Below are 19054 nucleotides of genomic sequence, written 5' to 3'. Positions count from 1 at the left end.
TTTTTAACTATATGTGTTTGCACATGTTTCTGAATGTGCATATGCACATGGGTTTATGTGTTTGACAGGTCCAGAAGACAGCAAGCAGCAGACTCCTTGGTGCTGAGGTTCCAAGTGGTTGATTATGAGCTGGGCAGTGTGGGTGCTGGGATGTGAACTCTGCTTCTCTGGGAGCACAGTCTGCATCCTTACCTGCTGAGCCATTGCTCCAGCTCCTCCATGGGCATTTTAAGTGAGAAAACAGCACTGAGGAGTTGTAGGAATTGTTTCTTGGCACAACACAGTCATAGCGCAAACAGCCTAGCCTCTGAATGTGGAATACCTACTGTGTGTGTGCCAGGGGCTGGGGCAAGGGCCCAGGCACCAAGCTGGAGCTGAGACCCATTCAGGGACAGCCAGGACTTTCAGGGATTTGAGCCATTCCACTCATTTTCAGGGCGCTCATGTCTGTACCAAAGGGTTGTCAAACTGGGTAAGAGAGGCAGGGCCTGGATGACATTGAGCCCTGACAACATGGGGTTGTGGTGGTGTATGGGAGGGCAGCAGCAAGAGCCCCAGCTGAGTGAGAGCTTGGCTGCTGTGACAGTGAGAGACAGATGGCTCAGTGGTTAAGAGCACTTGGTCTTGCAAAGGACCTGTGTTCAGTTCAGTACCACATGGTGGCTCATGGATCTGATGCCCTCTTCTGACCTCCTCAGGCACCAAGCACACATGTGATATACAGACATAGGTGCCAGCAAAACACGTGTGCATATAAGATAACCTAAATAAAACTAAAATTAAAAAACAAAACCAAAAAAACTGGGGAATGGTGCCTGAGGAATGATGGTTGAGGTTGACTTATGGTCTATGCGCGCACACACACACACACACGTACACGTACGTACATACGTACATATATGTTTAAAAATGCCTGTTGTGTTGAGTTCCTGAGATCACCCATACCAGATCTTCAGCATGCACAGGATGGCACTTAGTAGGTACTCAGCAAGTGTCTTCACCGATTAGGAAATGTTTGGAAAACAGCACAGGCTGTTGCCACAAGGGGATGGGGTGGGGGAGGTGAGGGGACGTAGTGACCACTGCACTCCCACCCCTCCCCACACACTCTTCCTGACATTCTTGGGGGCTGATGAGTCAGACTTTCCACCCCCTGCGATGTCTGCTGCTGCCTGCCAGCCAAACTGTTTTTGCAGATCAGAGTCATAACTACAGATTCTTCTCTCCTAACCCTCCAGGGGTGAAACCACGGAAAGTATTTGAAACATGCTGCCTGGGAATGTGCAAGCTTCTACTGAGGGCTTGGCAGGGTCCAGTGATTTCTCAGCCCACACTACTCTCATGGTGGAGACTTCTGCCAGGGCTAAGATTTCCATTGAACACTGGCTCAGTCCTTGCTAGGGTTTCAACTTTTCTTCTGCAGAAGTGAACCCTTTCACGGGTCTTGAATTATACACTTGCTCGCTTGTCTGCTCATGGAGGCTGGAGGTGCAGTAACTTTTCCCTGCTGGAAGCTACCAAGTCCCTGGCCTGGGGGTAGCTGCTGCACAGTAAACCACTCACTGGCCTGTCAGGGTTCCTGATGTCCTGAATAGAGGAGTGTCTAAGGAAAGGGTTCCTGCAGTGGCTGGAGAGATGGCTCAGTGAGTGGGGTACAAGGGTGAGGGCCTGAGTTCAACCCCCAGCATGCACAAAACAAGCTAGGCTTAGTGACACATGCTTCTAATCCCAGACTGAGGAGGCCAGTCTAGCCTACTTGGTGAGTCTCAGGCCAGTAAGAGAAACTCCAAAATGAAACAAAACACCAAGGTAGCTGGTGCCTAAGGGGAATGATATTCAGGGTTGACCTCTGGCCTCCACACACATGCACCCCCAACACAAACACATATCCTATCCCACATACACAAAGAAGGGGTCCTGCAGGATGTTCCCTGTGATGCATGGTAAGGAGCAAGCCCCACCCGCAAGGCCCCTACCCATTCTACCTCCAGGGCCCATTCAGACCCCACCTCTACCAACACCAGATGAGGTGTTTTTTAACTGAGCTAAGGGTTATTTTTGCAGTTAAAGGTATCTTTGAGCTTTAGTAGCTAACACATACTTACAGGAGTTTCAGTGGTATCCTCCCAGCATCCATGATGGGCTGGAGCTGAGGGAGGACCCTCCCAGCATCCATGATGGGATGGAGGTGAGGGAGGACCCTCCCAGCATCCATGATGGGATGGAGGTGAGGGAGGACCCTCCCAGCATCCATGATGGGATGGATATGAGGGAAGATCAAGGATGGGCGTTAAGATCTGTTATATAGCACAAGGTCTGTGTTTCTGTCTCTGTCCCTCTGTCTCACTGGCAGTACTCACTGAGGGGAGAGGAGTGAGTGACCAGTTCTATGCAGGCCTTGAGGTGGAGTGCAACAGAGGAAGAGGGGCAGTTCTTCCCACTCCTCACACTTAGTACATTTGTCCTTTCCCACTGGTTGGCTTGACCTTGCCACTCAGTCTAGGGTGCTTTTCCTTCTATCTCAGCTCCGGAAGCCATGGTGAAAGGGGCCAGCAACTGGGAAATGGCACACATTTATCACCAGCAGCTCTGAAGATTTAGGCCCACAGTTAAGGCCTACCAGGTGTGTCCAACCTTGTGATATTTCAACATGAAGTTGTCACCTACAAAGCTCATGCTTAAGAACTGAGCTTGGGAATATGCGCATGCGCGCGAGCGCACACACACACACACACAATTGCCCAAAATTTTGATTTTGTATTGGGTCAAATTCACAGCCATGCTGGGATATGGTGGTCCACAGGCTAAGGGTTGCACATGTTTGGAGGTGCTCGGTATCTGGCCTGGGCTGCCTCCCTCTAGACAGTATCCTGTCACTGTCCCTTTACATGGCAGAGCGGGAGGGTCTGTCTCTAAATCTTTCAAAAGGGCAATGATCCCATGTATGAGGCCCCACCCTTGTGAGCTGATCTCATCCACAGGTTCCACCTCCTGACATTATCACATTCACAGGGTGGGGACTGGCATAGAGACTTGGGGGTTACTGAGAGTTAGTTCCCATACTTTCCCTTGGTATTTTCTGCCTCCTGGAGGGGAAATTCTTCAAAGCAAGGCTCTTTTTATGCCAGTTTCCATGTGGTATTTGTGCATGTGTGCCTGAGTGTGAATTTATGGGTGCATGTCCACATGTGAGTGTGTGTAGGCGGGCTAGATGTCAACCTCAGCTATCATTCCTCTGGTACTGTCTCCATTGTTTTTTTGAGACAGGGTCTCTCACTGGCCTAAAGTGCTTCAGGTAGGCACTGAGCCCCAGGCATCTTCCTGTGTCTGCTTCTCCATCACCAGGGTTACATGTGTATATCACTATGTCTGGATTTAAGTTTTTTTTTTTAATTTATCTCTTTATTTATTTTACATAGATTCAGATGATCCCCTCTAGCATGTTACAAACTGAGGTATCTTTTTGGTCCCTTAGACCAATTTTCAACATACCTAGCTCAATGCCTTGAGCAGGCACTGACTGGGCAACTAATATATATTATCAAGTAAGTAAATTGACAGACCATGTTGTTTTTCTATGAAGTAAGACAGACTGCCAACACTCTCTAATGTCCCCATGTCACAGGCTACACTTATTTCATAATTTGCTTTTCCACCCCAACACTTCCAACCCCAGCCAGAGGTGAAGCCCTCTTGGGCCCCCAGGAAACCAGAGCGGCACCCTGGGGCTAGGGTGATCAGTGGGACATGGCAGGGCCAGGGGCTCCTGCTAGCCTGGTGTGCCTGACTCTGTGGCCTTAATTTATATACAATGTGACTACATCACTCATAGCCTAGCGACCGGCCTTGGACAGCACAGGTAATGATGACATTGGCTCATTTATGCAAGATTATCCTTTTATCACATTTCCAGACTCATTTATGAGCCTCATGTTTTCCCCCTGAGGGCGTCATCAAGCAAGTAAAGTTGGACTATTTCCCTCCCGCAGAGAACTGGCGGGAGCCTCCCTCGTTGACGGATGAGGCCCGCTGCCTTTGCCAAATAGGGTCGGCACGATGGATCTTTTACTTGTGAATATTATAGCTAGAAATTAGCATGTTTATTGAGGTAGAATGTGTTTGTTTACATTCCACTACCCATGGCATTACCTCTTATGACCTGACTTATTTAGTTGAGGATAAGCACAAATGATCGCATCCTGGCACCCACACACAAAGAAATTAATGAACTTCCAGATATAGAATTCAGCCTTAAGTAAATACTCTGAAGGGCTGGGAAGGGCTCTGGGGGTTTGGGTGTGGATCAGGGTGGACCTCCAGGAACAGGGTAGGTGGACACTGGAGGAAGGGCGGGGCCTGTGATAGCTATCTGCACATGTAATGCCTGGGGCTGTGCCTGGCACTGTCTGAGTGAAGCTAGCTTTGGATTGATGGAAGAGGCAAAGAAAGAGAGAGGACTGATGTTCATGAACCATTTTCCCGGGGTTTCCCCTGGGTGTTCTTGATTCAAGAGTGAGAAGGATGGTCTAGGGTACAGATGAAGGATGGAGAGGGATGATATTTGGGCAGGATAAATGGTACCCAGGCAATGAGATAGGCTAAGGGACCATGTAGTACTGGCTACTCCTAACTTCTGTATCTGTAGTAGAGCCACACCAAACCTTTCCTCTCCAGCTCACCAAGCTGATATCCCTCAGAAGAAACTGAATTTTAGAGAAGTGGAGAGATTTGGCCAAGGTCTTGTACAAACCAGAACCCTGTCTCCCAGCATCCTCTCTGTCCTCCAGTCAGCTTTATACTTGAGGCAGGGGTTGGGTCATCTGGGATGCTGTATCAGGAACCCGGAAAAGCTTAGACCCTGTATCTGGCCAACACATGATTCTTTTTTTTTTTTTTTAAGATTTTATTTATTTATTATGTATACAACATTCTGCTTCCATGTGTATCTGCACACCAGAAGAGGGCACCAGATCTCATAACGGATGGTTGTGAGCCACCATGTGGTTGCTGGGAATTGAACTCAGGACCTCTGGAAGAGCAGTCAGTGCTCTTAACCTCTGAGCCATCTCTCCAGCCCCACATTTTTTTTTTTTTTTTTTTTTTTTTTTTTTTTTTGAGACAGGGTTTCTCTGTGTAGCCCTGGCTGTCCTGGAGCTTGCTCTGTAGACCATGCTGACCTCGAACTCACAGAGATGTGCCTGCCTCTGTCTCCCAAGTGCTGGGATTAAAGATGTGCACCACTACCACCCAGCTTATTTTTTTAAATTTTGTAATTATTTATTTATTCTTATTTTATGTGCATTAGTGTTTTTGCTTACATGTATGTCTCTGTAAGGATGTCAGATCTCCGGGAACTGAAGTTATAGACAGTTGTGATCTGCCATGTGGATGCTGGGAATTGAACCCTGGTCTTCCTGAAGAGGATCTAGTGCTCTTAACCTTAGAGCCAGCTCTCTAGCCCCATCAGCAGATGCTTTTGAAAGTGATGAACTATAAAACATCTTTTGACTCTAGGTGAGATAAGTAAGCTCAGAGATTTAGAGATCTTTCCAGGAGGACAGACAGATGGAAAAGAGAGTGGATTCTTCTATCTCCTCTCTGCTAGGGCAGTTATACTTGAGGTGATTCTCTTGGGAAGTAGGTAGAGAGGGGAGTGCCAGGCACCATGGAGTCTTGGGCTTGTAGTGCAGGCCCTGGGCTGAGTGAGTAGGTCAGGACGGAAGACAGGGTAGGAGTAGGGCAGTATCACTTCAGGCTGAGGGCAAAAAGGGAGCACAAAAACCAGAGACCAAGTTTTAAATCTCTGGCCATGGAGGAAAGGCCCCATTATTAGGGATAACTTTTGGTAGCAGTCCGACAAGAAGGCAGACAGTACAGTTAGGTGGTGACAAAAAAAAAAAAAAAAAAAATATCCCAAATCACTCTCAGGTACTGTGAAATCCAGTTGTGCTCAGGACTGAGATAAGCAGGGAGAGATGCAGGGGCCTGGTGGCCTGCTTCTATCTGCTGGCAGGCTGGGTGAATGCATAGAGGCACAGGGAAGTAAGAGTCTGCTGGAATGTGCACAGAAAGTGAAGGGAATACCTGTGTGTGAGCACACCCCAAAGAAGATGGGACTCAGCTTTACTGTGGAGTCACATTCCATCCCATTGAAAAAAGAAATGGCTGTCCATTAAGGAATGCTGTGGTCTCAGAAGCAGTATCGAAGAGAACAGGCTCAGTCCCAGGTTCTCAGCCCATGCTGTTTGTGGATTACTGATTAAAACAGGCCCCGTGAGGGCTGGGGAGACAGAGCCATTGGTGAAGGGTGAAGGGTTTCCCCTGTAAGGACCCAGAATCCACATTTTAAAAACAGCCTGGTGTGTTGGCCTGTGCTAATGATCCCAGAGGTGGGGAGGCAGAGACACAAGGATCCCTGGGGCTGACTGAGCTGCCAGCTAGCCTACCTGGCAAGTCCAGATCAGTGGAAGGTCCAGTCTCACAACAAAAACAAAGTGCTGGGGAATGACAAGATTATCCTCTGGAGTTCACACTCAAGTGTACACACACACACACACACACACACACACACACACACATAAACACACGGGCGCGCGTGTGTGCCCGCCTAGTGTGCTTCTAAGTACAGGTGTGTTGCGTTCTTGGACAAGGTCAGGCACCCCTCAGGGGGCCTCAAATAGTCAGCAAGCCTCTGCGGACCGGGAGCTGCCAGTCCCCGCCCACCTGGCCAGCCTCCCTCTCTCCCTCCCTCCCTCCCCCCAACTTCTCATTCCAGCCAATTACTCCTAACGGAGCGATATGAAATGTAACTAACTTGGGGAAATATCTGAATACTTTAATTAAATCAGTTCGCAATTAGCCATCTGAGTAATGAAGTTAAGGTGCTTTATCTCCCTGTGAGCTGGGGTAGGGGGCGGGGCAGAAGGAAGTGTGAGAAGCGTGGCCCTGGAGCCTGAGCCCCTCAGGGACATGGAGACAGGTACCCAGAGCCCCAGGAGAGAGCTTGGCCTGAATTTACTATGATTAAATAAATACAGCACCTCAGAGAGGAGTTACTAATTTGAAGGGCTAAATTTTTAATGGCTATAGCTTGTTCTCTTATTAAAAGAATCCCAGGGCCTTTAATCCAAGCACCTCACAGCCAAGGGCTAGAAATCACACATGTCCACTGTGCATCCAGACCCGGAGTCCCCAGATGTGGCAAATGTCTGGCTTGACCAGGTTGGCTTATGTCCAGCAGGGGTCACTACTAAGGGCAGAAAGTCCCTGAGCAAGGGACAGAGGCCAGTAATACTTCATTGCAAGTATTTTCAAATCCCACAATTCGAATGAATGACGAATGAATGAATGAGAAAATTTCAATAAAAGTTTCTTTTCTTTGTCTTGTGCTAGCTTTGTAGAAACTTTACATTTATGCGATGTTGCAGTGTACACTATGGATCCCAGTACTCGGGAAGTAGAGACAAGCAGATCTCTGAGAGTTTGAGGCTGGTTACACTTATTTATTTAGTGTGTGTGCGTGTGTGCACACTCTCAGGTGTGTGCACGTATGCAGACATGTGCCAAAGTGCACATATAGGACAAGCTGAGGGAGGTGGTTTTCTCTTTCCACCATGTGGGTCTCAGGGATCAAACTCAGGTTATCACACTTGGCAGCAAGTGTCTTTGCAGTCTTGCTGGGGACAGGCATCTGAGGCAAAAAGGAAATTTGGCAGCAAATTTCCTTTACTTACTTACAAATTTTTTTTGGGCTGGTGAGATGGCTCAGCTGGTAAAGGCACTGCCACCACGCCTGACAACCAGAGTTTGTTTCCTGGGACTCATGGTGACTCTGCTGATCTCCATACTTAAGCTGTTGCAGGCATGCACACACACACACACACACACACACACACACACACAAAATAAATAAATAAATAAAACATGATAGATGACAGATAAGGTAATAAAAAAGTGCAACAAAAGATTTTTTTTTTTATTAGTTTTGGTTTGAGTTTTTGAGATAGGATCTCTTGGAGCCTAGGCTGGCCTTTAACTTACTGTAGCCAAGGATGATCTTGAACTCCTAATTCTCTTGCCTTCATCCTCCAAGTTCTGGGATCATAGGTATGTATCACCATACCTGGTTCTAAAATTTTGATATTTGTACTAACTTTTTGGGGGCATTACTTTTGATCTTTAAAAAATACTGCATTAGTGCCACGTGGTGGTGGGGTATGTCATTAATCCCAGCGCTCAGGAGACAGAGGCAGGCAGATCTCTGTGAGTTTGAGGCCAGCCTGGTCTACAGAGCAAGTTCCAGGACAGCCAGGGTTACACAGAGAAACCCTGTCTCGAAAATCAAACAAAAAATGCACTAGGGGTCTGGGGAGACAGTGCAGCTGGTGAAGAGCTTGCTGCTCAGGCATGAAGACCTGAGTTCAGATCCCCAGAAACCATGTAAACCCCAAAGTGGTAAATGCATCTGTATTGCCAGGATTCCTACAATGAGACCTGAAAACCCTTGGAAGCTTGGCTTGTGCATGTAGCTGTCAACAAGAGGCTCTGCTTCAAATAAGGTGGAAGGTAAGAATCAATGTGTAAGGCTGTTCTTTGACCTCTGTACATAGTGTCTCGAATACACACACACACACTATGGGTAGAAGGCATTAGCATAGGCTAATGGGACAGACTGAAATAATATCCTTTTGACCTTACCTGGCCTTTTTTTTATGAGAAAGGATTTTGTGTAGCTCAGGCTTTCTTGTAGCCCAGGGCTGCCCTCAAACTCACTAGGTAGCTGAGGATGACCCTGAACTCTGATCCTCCTCCCTCTACCTTCCAAGTGTCACTAGTCACTAAGACCAGTTTATTGACCCCTTTAACTTAAAGCTAGCTCCCATCCCTCTCTTTCCCTTTTATTTGCTTCAGTTCTGTGGTCTTTGTCTGTCAGGACCTGACATCATGTTATCTAATTAATTTGGCTTAATTTGCTTCCTTCACAAGTAATTCCACATGGGAGGCTCTTGTTTATTGTTTTAGTCTATACATCCCATGTTGTGGCACACAGTAGGTACTCGATAGAGGTTTATTGAATAAATGGACCCACTCTGAGGCACTTGGTCCATTCCTGACAGTGACATCAGCTGTCATCATCTCTGTGGTGAAAGTGAACTTGTCCCTGGTGTTCGGATTCCTGGCTCCTCTGACTACTAACTGAATTTCCCGACTGTGTCTTGGCTCCCCTGAACAAGGCATGCCTGGCTTGCCTGCAGTTCTGGAGTCAGTTTGATTGTCACTGTATATCTGTCCTGGCCACCTACACTCAGTGATGGCTGGGCAGCCTTTTGCATGGGGGACATCCTCACTGTATTAGTCATTCTGAATCACCGTAGGTACCATACCTACCCCCACAGAGTCACCTTAACGGGGAGGGGATTGTTTCCGGGTTTCCTGTCCATCATCTTGAGGAAGGCATTGTGTGGCAGAGACTATTCACACCACAGCAGACAAGAAGCAGAGAGTGAGAGCACATGGGAAGGCGGGACAAATTAGAATCATGTGACCTGCTAGCTAGCCCCAACTTCCTAAATGGTAAACCTCCTCACACAGCGCCACCTGCTGGAGGCCAATTTTTCAAAACAGGAGCCTGCAGGGAACATTTCAGATTTAAGCCCTGACACTCCCCATCCTTGGGGGATTCTTGTCCTTGTGGGACTTTAGGTGATGACACTCTGTGAGGACTTCTCCCATCCTGTACTGACAGTTCTTCAAAAGCCGTCACCTCCTGGATGTGATCTCCAAAACAGGGCCTGCTTCTAAGAAAACAAAATAAATGGGTTTGGCATGCCAAACTCCATTAACCACTACCCGAACTGATCAACAGCAGGAGTCCAGGGAAATTGCTGGAGCAAATTGAGAAGCCAGATTATTTGGGTTTCTTGATTGAGATTGGAAGAACAATTATTTGAGGGTTCCATTTCATAAGCTTTGTTTACTAACCCCAGATTGTTTTCATATCTCTGCCTCAATTATGTCACCTTTAAAATGTGTTCTTGAATTTGTGTGCATGTGTGGTGTACGTGTGTATGTGTTCATGTGTGATTGTGGGTAGGGCCCATGTACACATGTGTATACATGCATGTGGAAGCCTGAGATCAGTGAGTATCTCTCCTTTTTTTTTTTTAAACAAAGATTTATTTATTATATATACAACATTCTGCCTGCATGTATGCCTGCAGGCCATAAGAGGGCACCAGATCTGATTATAGATGGTTGTGAGCCACCATGTGATTGCTGGGAATTGAACTCTGGACCTCTGGAAGAAGAGTCAGTGCTCTTAAACTCTGAGCCATCTCTCTAGCCCAGAGTATCTCTTTTGATAGCTCTTCACATTGTTTTTTGAGGTAGGGTCTCTCACTGAATCTGGAGCTGCCTGACTCAACTAGACTGTCTGGCCAGTGAGTCTCAGGAGTCCACCTGTTTCCTCCTGCTCAGCATTGGGAATACAGGTATGCACTGTGCTTGGCTTTTCATATGGGCACTGATAAAACTCAGGCTCTCATGCTTGTGTGGCAAACACTTTGTGAGCCGTCTCCCCAGGCCCTAAAATCCATTTTTTTTTTAACATTACTGCTAACAGGGACATCAGTGCCTACCTGCCTCAATCTTTTCATTGTGTAGAAGAGAAAGTGAGGTGTAAAGAAAGGCTGTTGAAAGACTTAAAGAATTTGATGTTGAGCCTGGCTGCTTCTGAGGAAGCTTTAGTGTGACTTCTGGGAGGGGTCCTTGGTGTCCCTGTAGGAGGCTTCTTTCTCATCAGCCCAGGGACTGCTAAGGCAATCCAGACAGGAGGGGCAGTGTGCCATGGCCTCCCAGAAGGTGAAATGGCCACCACACAGGTGTCCCCACCCACGCTAAGGAGCTTGTTTCACCTTGCAGTGGCCAAAACAGCAGTAGAGTTAGAATGAGAAAAAGGTAGGATCCTCAGAACTTTCTTGAAGCCCCATGAGGACTTCAGCAGCTCAAATGGGTCGCTTGCTCAGCAAGTGTCTTACCAACTGGCATATCTCCCCAGCCCTTTGCTTCCTTTGTATTTGGGAGTTAAAAAAAAAAACATCCAGAGAAATTAAATAATCTGTCCCAGGTAACACAGGGCATGGTAGGGAAAGATTTGGAACCCAAGAGTGAATGTCTCTTGCTGTTACAGAGGTAGAGAGTCCCCAGGAGGGATCCTTCAGGAAATAGCTTTTATGACAAATTCCACATGGTTCCAGAATAAAGGGGGTTGAGACCCCACTACTGTTGCATTGTGGCTCTCTCCTATACATGAAAATCATTCTGATATTGAAAGAGAGACCCCTGAGCCCTCCAATGCTTCCTGCATTCATTTTCTCCATCAGCCGCCAGCACCTCCATGTCAGGTGTAGTCGCAGACTCAGGCATATGAAGCACACTGGATGGAAACTACTCCCTCCGGGTGCAGCCCACTCCCCCAAGGGTGGTTGATAGGTGCCTGGCAGTGGTCTGTGAGCACTGCCACCCTCACCCTGAAATGCAGGATCTGAGTTGACACTTGTCCTCTTATCGACTGCACTTCACATCTAGGAATCAGCCACAGGGGTTTTAAATAAGAACCTCTGTCAAATCAATGTCCCCCGTCCTAAGTGTCGGCAGTTGGCTGTTTGAACCTAAATGGGGAACTTGGCATCATTTGTCTGTTAAATGTCACCTTATTGCACTCAGCCTATCTTTTTTGTAGCCCATTAAATGCTCTTGCAGTCGGGATGTTTGTCACTCAGATGCTTCTGTCAATGCCTGGAAGTGCAGAAAGACATTAAGAGCAGAACAGAGAGCCACAAAGACGAGCCTGTGCCATTTCACCAGAAACCCCCCTCCAGTCACGGCTCCATATTCCACGTGTGGTTGATTAGCCAGCTGTGAGTCTGCATGTGTGAACTCACCCTGCCCCATCTCCCCACTCTGCTCACAAGCTAACAAGAAAGACTTAAGCAAATGCTTGGCAGACATCAAAACAACGTGTGAACGCATCCCTTCATAAGAGTTTCCAAGCTAGCATGGCTTCCTTAGAGAATCCACACCAATTCTTAGTTCTCAGCCAGCCTCCTTCCCTCCCTCCCTTACTCATTCCCTCCCTCCCTCCTTCCTTCCTTCCTTCCATCCTTCCTTCCTTCCTTCCCTCCTTCTCTCCCTCCCTCCCTCTCTCCCTTCCTCTCTGCCTCCCTCTATTCCTTCCTTCCTCCTTTTCCTAACACTCATAAACTAAGTCTACTATGAATTGAACAAGAATTTCTTACAAAGGCAGGTAATACTTTTGCAGATCTAGGACATAATGATGTCATAGCATGAGGAGGCACAGGTGTGGAAGAAGCTAGCAGATGAGTTGTAATGGCGAGAATGTGCCAGCAACAAAGCCATGAGATATTTTCCATGAGAGGACTAGTTAAAAGCTGAATTTGGGGGGAAAAAGACACAAGCAAAATGAGCTGGGATAGTTGGTTTCACCTTGGCGTGTTAAGTCATTGGAGGGTGTTGATTCAGCTCAGGACTAAAACCTGTGACCTTGGGCTGGAGAATGATCATACATAAGGCATATGGGGAGCATTGGAGGAACTTTTGCAGCCCCTCAAAGAGGCTGCTTTTCAATAGGGATGTGCCTTGAGTCCTGGCTGATTGCCCTCAACATGCTGTGCCTGCAAATCTAATTGTGGTCACCAGGAGGCAGCACTTGACATAATCCATGCAGTTGGGTTCTTTAACCCCTGCCATCTGGTGACTGCTATGGGAATTAAAGAAGTAGGGTTTAGGATGAGGGTTGGCTAGGACAACTGTGGTTAGTTAACGCCCAGCGTAACTCATTCGATTTGCAAGGGTGTGCCAACTTACTTTAATGTTGGTAAAGTCACAGCAGTCATAAGCAGTTCCAGGTGGAAAAAACCCATGTATGGAGAGGAAAGGAAAGACCAACGGAAAGAAATGATATGGAAAGAATTTCATGTGTTGTCGGCGAAAGTCATTATTACAAAATTGTTGTTCGTGAATGTCCTCAGAAAGTTTATCCCTGGATTCTGAGGTACACTTGACATCTGGAGCGAGATACTTTCCTACCTCATGCCCTTTTCAGAGTTTAAAACATTTTTTATTAAATTTATTTATTTACTGATTTTATGTATGTTTGTGTGTGTGTCTGTCTCTCTCTCTCTCTCTCTCTCTCTCTCTCTCTCTCTCGTGTGTGTGTGTGTGTGTGTGTGTGTGTGTGTGTGTGTGTAGAGTCAGTGTCAGAGAACAACTTGCAGAAGCCAGCTCAGTTCCCTTCTTCTACCATGTGGGTCCTGGGGATTGGACTGAGTTCCTCAGCAGCAAGCCCTACCTTACCTGCTGAGCCATCTTGCCAACCCCTCCTTCAAAGTTTTAAAATTTTTAAAAGATTTATTATGTATAGTGTTCTGTCTGCATGTATGCCTGCAGTCCAGAAGAGGGCGCCAGATCTCATTACATATGGTTGTGAACCACCATGTGGTTCTGGGAATTTAACTGAGGACTTCTGGAAGAACAGCCAATGCTCTTAACCCCTGATCCATTTCTCCAGCCTTCCTTCAAAGTTGCAGTTGAATGTGCATAACAAAATTCATCCTGGAAACTTTTTAAAGTGTTCAGCTCAGTGATACTAAGTAATTTACATGGTTGTACAATCAGCACCATAAATCCACCTCCAGAACTTTCTCATATTTTCCAGATCGAAACTCTGAATTCATTAAACACTACCTCCTCCCCTCTCAACTCAGCCCTAAGATTCACATCAGACGGCTAGTCCCTCTCCATTTCATTATTCTGGGTACTGCATAGAAGTGAAATCATTCAGTTTTGTTTTTCTATGACCAGCCTTTTCATGTAGCATGATGTGTGCATGGCAGGATGTGTCAGAATTTCTTTGTAAGGCCTGGTAATATTCCATGGTGTTTCATCTGTCATCTTTCTTTCTCTACCCACCCCACGTTGCTCCCCTGTTCATTTCTGAATCTATTAATGAGCACCTGAGCGGTCCCCACTTTTGTCTACCATGAGTCACGCTGCTGTGGACACAGATGTATAAGTATCTTCAGAACCGGCTTTCAATTGTTTTGGTTGCAGACACAAGTGTGGAATTGTTGGTGTGTATATGAATTACTTTTCTGTTGCTTTTTTGGTCACCATGACGTGACCAAAAGCAACCTACAGAAGATTTGAAGAAAGAGTTATTTTACCCCAGCGTTCCAGAGGGAGAGAGCTTAATGGCAGGGGAGGTATGACAGCAGGCAGGTGAGGGGTTAATCTAATTAATCTTTATCAATACAAAATCAGGAGTCAGATATCAGGGTAAGAACCTGAAAGATCAGAGAACAGGGAGCAGCCACCAGTTGCTTCCTGCCTCTTCCATTCCTCCATCCCAAAGGGCTTAGATCCTCTCTCTGCCCTGCCTTACTACTTCCTTTCTCTACCGTCTTTCAATACTCTATGGTTAGCTAGTGGCTAGCTCTTCCCTCTGACTCCAAACAAGCTTTATTTGTCAGAATACAATCAAAATACCACTCAACAGGCAGGCATGGTGGCAGAGCAGGAGGCTGGCTGATCACATCTCAATCACACACACGGGAAGCAGAAAGTCAACTTGAAGTGGGGCAAGGCTATAAACTCTCAAAGCTGGCCCCCAGGGACTTGCTTCTTTCAGGAAGATTCCCCCCTCCTAAAGATCCCATAGTCTCCCCAAACAGTGCTACCAAATACATGGCATAATGCACCCTCTCTCTCTTCCTTTAAACAGGGTCTCTCTGTCACCCTGGCTGGCCTGAACTCACTCTGTAGACCAGGTTGACCTTAAACTCATAGAGATCACCTACCTCTGCCTTCTGAGTGCTGAGTTCAGAGGTGTGCACCCCTGTAGCTAGCCTCTAATGCATTTTTGTGAAGATGTCACCTCTTCCTAGGCAAAACCTAAGTTCTCTAAGGAGCAGGAACAGTAGATGCTGAGACACAACCCCTTCTTTAACTGGGAAAGGGACTTGCATTCACCCAGGGTTACCTTTGGATCTGGTGATTACAAGCCCCATCCTAAATGTGAACCATCCACCTGTATTAAGCCAGAGATACCCCCTCTGCTCCCCTCCCCTGGAGCCTAGCTATATTTATTCCGTGGACCAAAGGGGATAGCGGCACAGACAGCAAATTGGAAAGCTGTCCTCTGTTCAGATGAAACCTAGTCCTCTTGGAAGTCATAGCAAGGGTATCATACATAGATGAAGACCATCTACCCGGAGGAGATGCGGACCCATGTAGCCATCTCCTCCTGTTCCAGTTAAAAGGAACTCGTCCCTGCCATTCTCTCACACAACCTGCAGGGGGCGAGCTGTTAAAGAGCAAAGAGCTGCTTGGGAACTATTGGGCAAAGGTTAAAATCCATCTTTAACTTCCTGGCACTGTGACCTGGGATGTGTTCCTTAGCTTCAGGGCACACAAGGCCAGAGACCTTCCTGTTGAATTCTTGTGTCCTGATGCACGACAACTGTACCGAGTCAGGACCGTCACAGCAGCGCTCTTTCCTTCTATACAGCCTTTTCTCAGTTACTGGTTTGGATCATTGCCCCCCCCCCCAACCCCCCAATTCTTGCCTCTCAAGGCCGTGGGGTAGACCTTGGGGACCGTTCTCATCAACAGTGGATTCCCTCTTTATTATTTCTGATGGGATCTTGGGTCTGCAGATTCCACTCAGACACACCCTTACCAGGATCCCCCAACTAAAAGCAAGGCAGTGGGCGGGGCTGGGGGTGGTGTTGGATTGAAACTCTCTTTACCGTAGCTCCTTCGGCGCTCTTTGCTCCGTGGTCTCTTGGGATTCTAGACCCTTCCTGTGGAAGGTCAGACAGTCTAGTTGGGCACCCCCAGGCCCACCCCTCCCCTGTTAGACTTCTGTTAAGACAGTGGTACAATCTGTTACTTAAGTGTAGAGAGGACTTTGGAGTATGTTAATAGCAATTTGTGATAGATGTCTTTGGCACCCACACATTCAAGAACACCCACACTCACGGGAGGAAAAAAAAAGGAAAAAGAAAAAGAAGATGGGGGAGGGGAGCTACTTTAATGGGAGATAACATAGCCGCGTGCAATTTGGCTATTCATTGTATCTCTGGCATTTTATGTACTACATTAGCGGAGGCAATTTCATGCATATGGATATAATGCATTAAGTGGAGGCATTTAAATATAGTGAAACTAATTTTATGATGATTAGTTGAAGGAAAACATTGCATTCGTATCATCTATATAGAAGCCAATTTGCATGAAAATGCCCAAAGTTGCTATGCCAACATTTTCTGTGCCGCTGGTCGGGGTCGTCTCCCAGTCAAGACTTTGTATTAAAAATCGGTCTCCGGTGCCCATGTCTTTTAATTCATTGCAAGCTGTAGGCCATTTGCTCACAAAGCGCTCGCAGTAAAACAAATGAATAGCTAAAATACTCATTTGCATGATTCCCATTTGAAAACGATTCCCCTGAAATTAAAAAAGCGTGTTACTCGGTTGTGAAGATGGATGGGCCAGCGAGGCGGGCAATTAATATTTCCGGCGTTCTCTTTAAAGCCCTCCCAAGACTGAGAACAGCACATGCCAGACAAATTGGGCCCCACAACAGTTTTGGGGCCTCAGCGGCGGCAGCTTGCCCACACTGTCTCTCCTTTATGGTCTCACTTACATTATGCAGTAATTAAAACTATTTACCATTCGTACTTATCCACCATCTGCCACTGGAAGGTTCCTCTTTTTTAGAATGCCTTCCTTTTTTTTTAAATTTAAACATATATATATATATATATATATATATATATATATATGTTTTGATCATGTTTCAACTTCTCCCAGATTTTCCTCACATCCCTAACCAACCAAGTTCATTGGCTTTCTGTCTCTTTTCCAAAGAAAAACAAATCACCCCCAAGCAAACAAACAAAGAGATGTATGAAGACGGAAGGTATGGCATTGCCTGCCAAAGGAAGCTCCGAGGTGGGTCCTTTCCCCATGCCTGACCTGTTGCCTTGTTGCCTCTGGGAAGGAGAGATGGAGGTGGGCTTGGTGTGCAAAGGTGAGTCCCTGAGAGTCTGTGTTAGAGCACAGCTTCCTTCATCTTTGGGGGAGTCTTAGTTTAGCTCTGGGGGTGATCTGTATGTTTGGGGAAGCCTAGGCTTGGGTCTCCTCACAGAAGAACTAAAATATGACCAGGAGCTTTGGCCATGTGGCAGAGCCACTAACTACAGCTGTTTAAGTTGTTCACTGTACCAGTATGGTTAGTCCAGGGCTCCATGAGGCTCAGGTTTCGTCTTTCCGTGATCCATTCAGCACTCTGAGGGCCTGTGGTCTGGGTCATCCCAGAGGGCATCACTACCACAGGGGTACCCTATGACCTGGCAAGAGGCTTTGGGTGAGGGAAGCCATTTTGGAAACTGCTAAGCTTGGGCTCTTTCTCTCAATGTCAGTTAAAGCCTCCAGATGGGTTCTTCTGAGGGCCTGGCCCTGAGGTGCCTAGGGCTCTGCATCAGGCTGTCCTCCATGAATATCTCTACCACCTCCTGGGCTTCCTGAAAGGCTGGTCCCCATGAGGTACTCACTCACGAGAACAAAGGGTGTGGCCAGAGGCTGCAGGCTCCAGAGGACTGGGCATTCTTCCAGAATGTCTTCTGAGCCAGCCATGGTGGCATACACGAGAATTGGGATTTTGAGGACAGCTTCAGTTTGAGACCAGCCTGGGCTATATGGAACACACTCTTTCTCTCTCTCTCTCTCTCTCTCTCTCTCTCTCTCTCTCTCTCTCTCTCTCTCTCTCTCAAACAAGCACTAGCCCCTTACACACACACACACACACAAAAAAAAAAAAAAAAAAAAAAAACAGAACAAAAGAATGCTACTTATCAGAGCATTAGCCCAACACTAGCCCACAGTATAGGACCCCAAGTATTGCTAAATCTCTGGGGAAGCTCTCAATGGGACTCAGTCACCAGCCATGGAATCCTTTTGCACTTCCCCCAGAAGATTCTCAATACCTGTCTCCCAAGGGGGGGGGGGAGCTGCCATTCCCAGCACATAGCCACAGGGTTTGGATTTGCCTAGAAAGCACCCTCTGCTGGAATGTTCCAAGCTCCATGCCTCACAGAGGTCTCAGGGCAGCACTCACCATCCTATGTAGACCTGAGTCAAGGTTGCCCCATCTGCCTACTTACCTTCATCTCTGCTTCTCCTGTCCCTAGGTGAGGGGAGGCCATTTCCCTGGCTCAGCTAACCTATGTGAGCTGGAGATGGTACCTAGTACAAATGCCAGGCTCTCTGAAACCAGGCTGCCCTGGAACCTTGTGACATTTAGCAGATCAGATGGGATGGGTGGCCATAGGTAATGAAGTGACAGTGTTCTTCTGAAGAGACTGGCATGGGTGCCCGTAAGGGCTTCATTCAGCCTGGCCTTGACTGTCAAAGTGAATCCCCTGTTGTCATTACTTAAGATGTAACAGTCACTAGGCAAGGTAGCATAAACCTGTATAATCCCAACACCTAAGAGGTGGAAGTAGGAGGATTGTGAGTTCAAAGCCAGCCTGGACTTTATAGTAAAACCCTATTTTTTTTTTTAAAGGCTAATAAGATGGTTCAGCAGGGGAAGGTGCTTGCTGCCAAGCCCGAAGACCCGAGTTCAATCCCTGGAACTCACATTATAGAAGAAGAGGTCTGACTCTCATGAGTTATCCTCTGATTCCCATATGTGCACTGTATACATGCATGTATGTCCAAACACACAGAAACACAAAACAAATGAGAGTGCTTTTTTTTTTAAAGTGTGATGGCATTTGGGAATCATACATCCTCAATGACATAAAAAGCTCCCTTCCAGGCACCATGCTGGCTGGATCAACCGGAAGCTCCTCCTCCCATACTGGACAGTGTGGGTCACAGACTTACAATAGACACAGAGCCACTGGGGGGAGGCAAGAATAGCAACAGTGAGTCGGGAGAGCTCAGGAAACAATGTCACATCAACAGTGAG

General features: G+C 47.0%; 1 long non-coding RNA gene across 1 annotated transcript; it reads left to right on the top strand.

Annotated features, from left to right (window-relative positions):
• The first annotated feature begins 2524 nt into the window (after window positions 1-2524).
• Window positions 2525-17105, top strand: LOC107978038. Its single transcript, XR_004769575.1, has 3 exons — window positions 2525-2623; window positions 8477-8565; window positions 16948-17105. It is a non-coding gene; the product is annotated as an uncharacterized LOC107978038 (long non-coding RNA).
• The last annotated feature ends 1949 nt before the right edge of the window (window positions 17106-19054 follow it).

This window comes from Cricetulus griseus, chromosome 4, assembly GCF_003668045.3.
Source record: "Cricetulus griseus strain 17A/GY chromosome 4, alternate assembly CriGri-PICRH-1.0, whole genome shotgun sequence".
Taxonomy (NCBI): Eukaryota; Metazoa; Chordata; class Mammalia; order Rodentia; family Cricetidae; genus Cricetulus; species Cricetulus griseus.
Note: the sequence above shows the minus strand (reverse complement) of the source record. Positions and strands in the feature narration are given on the sequence as shown.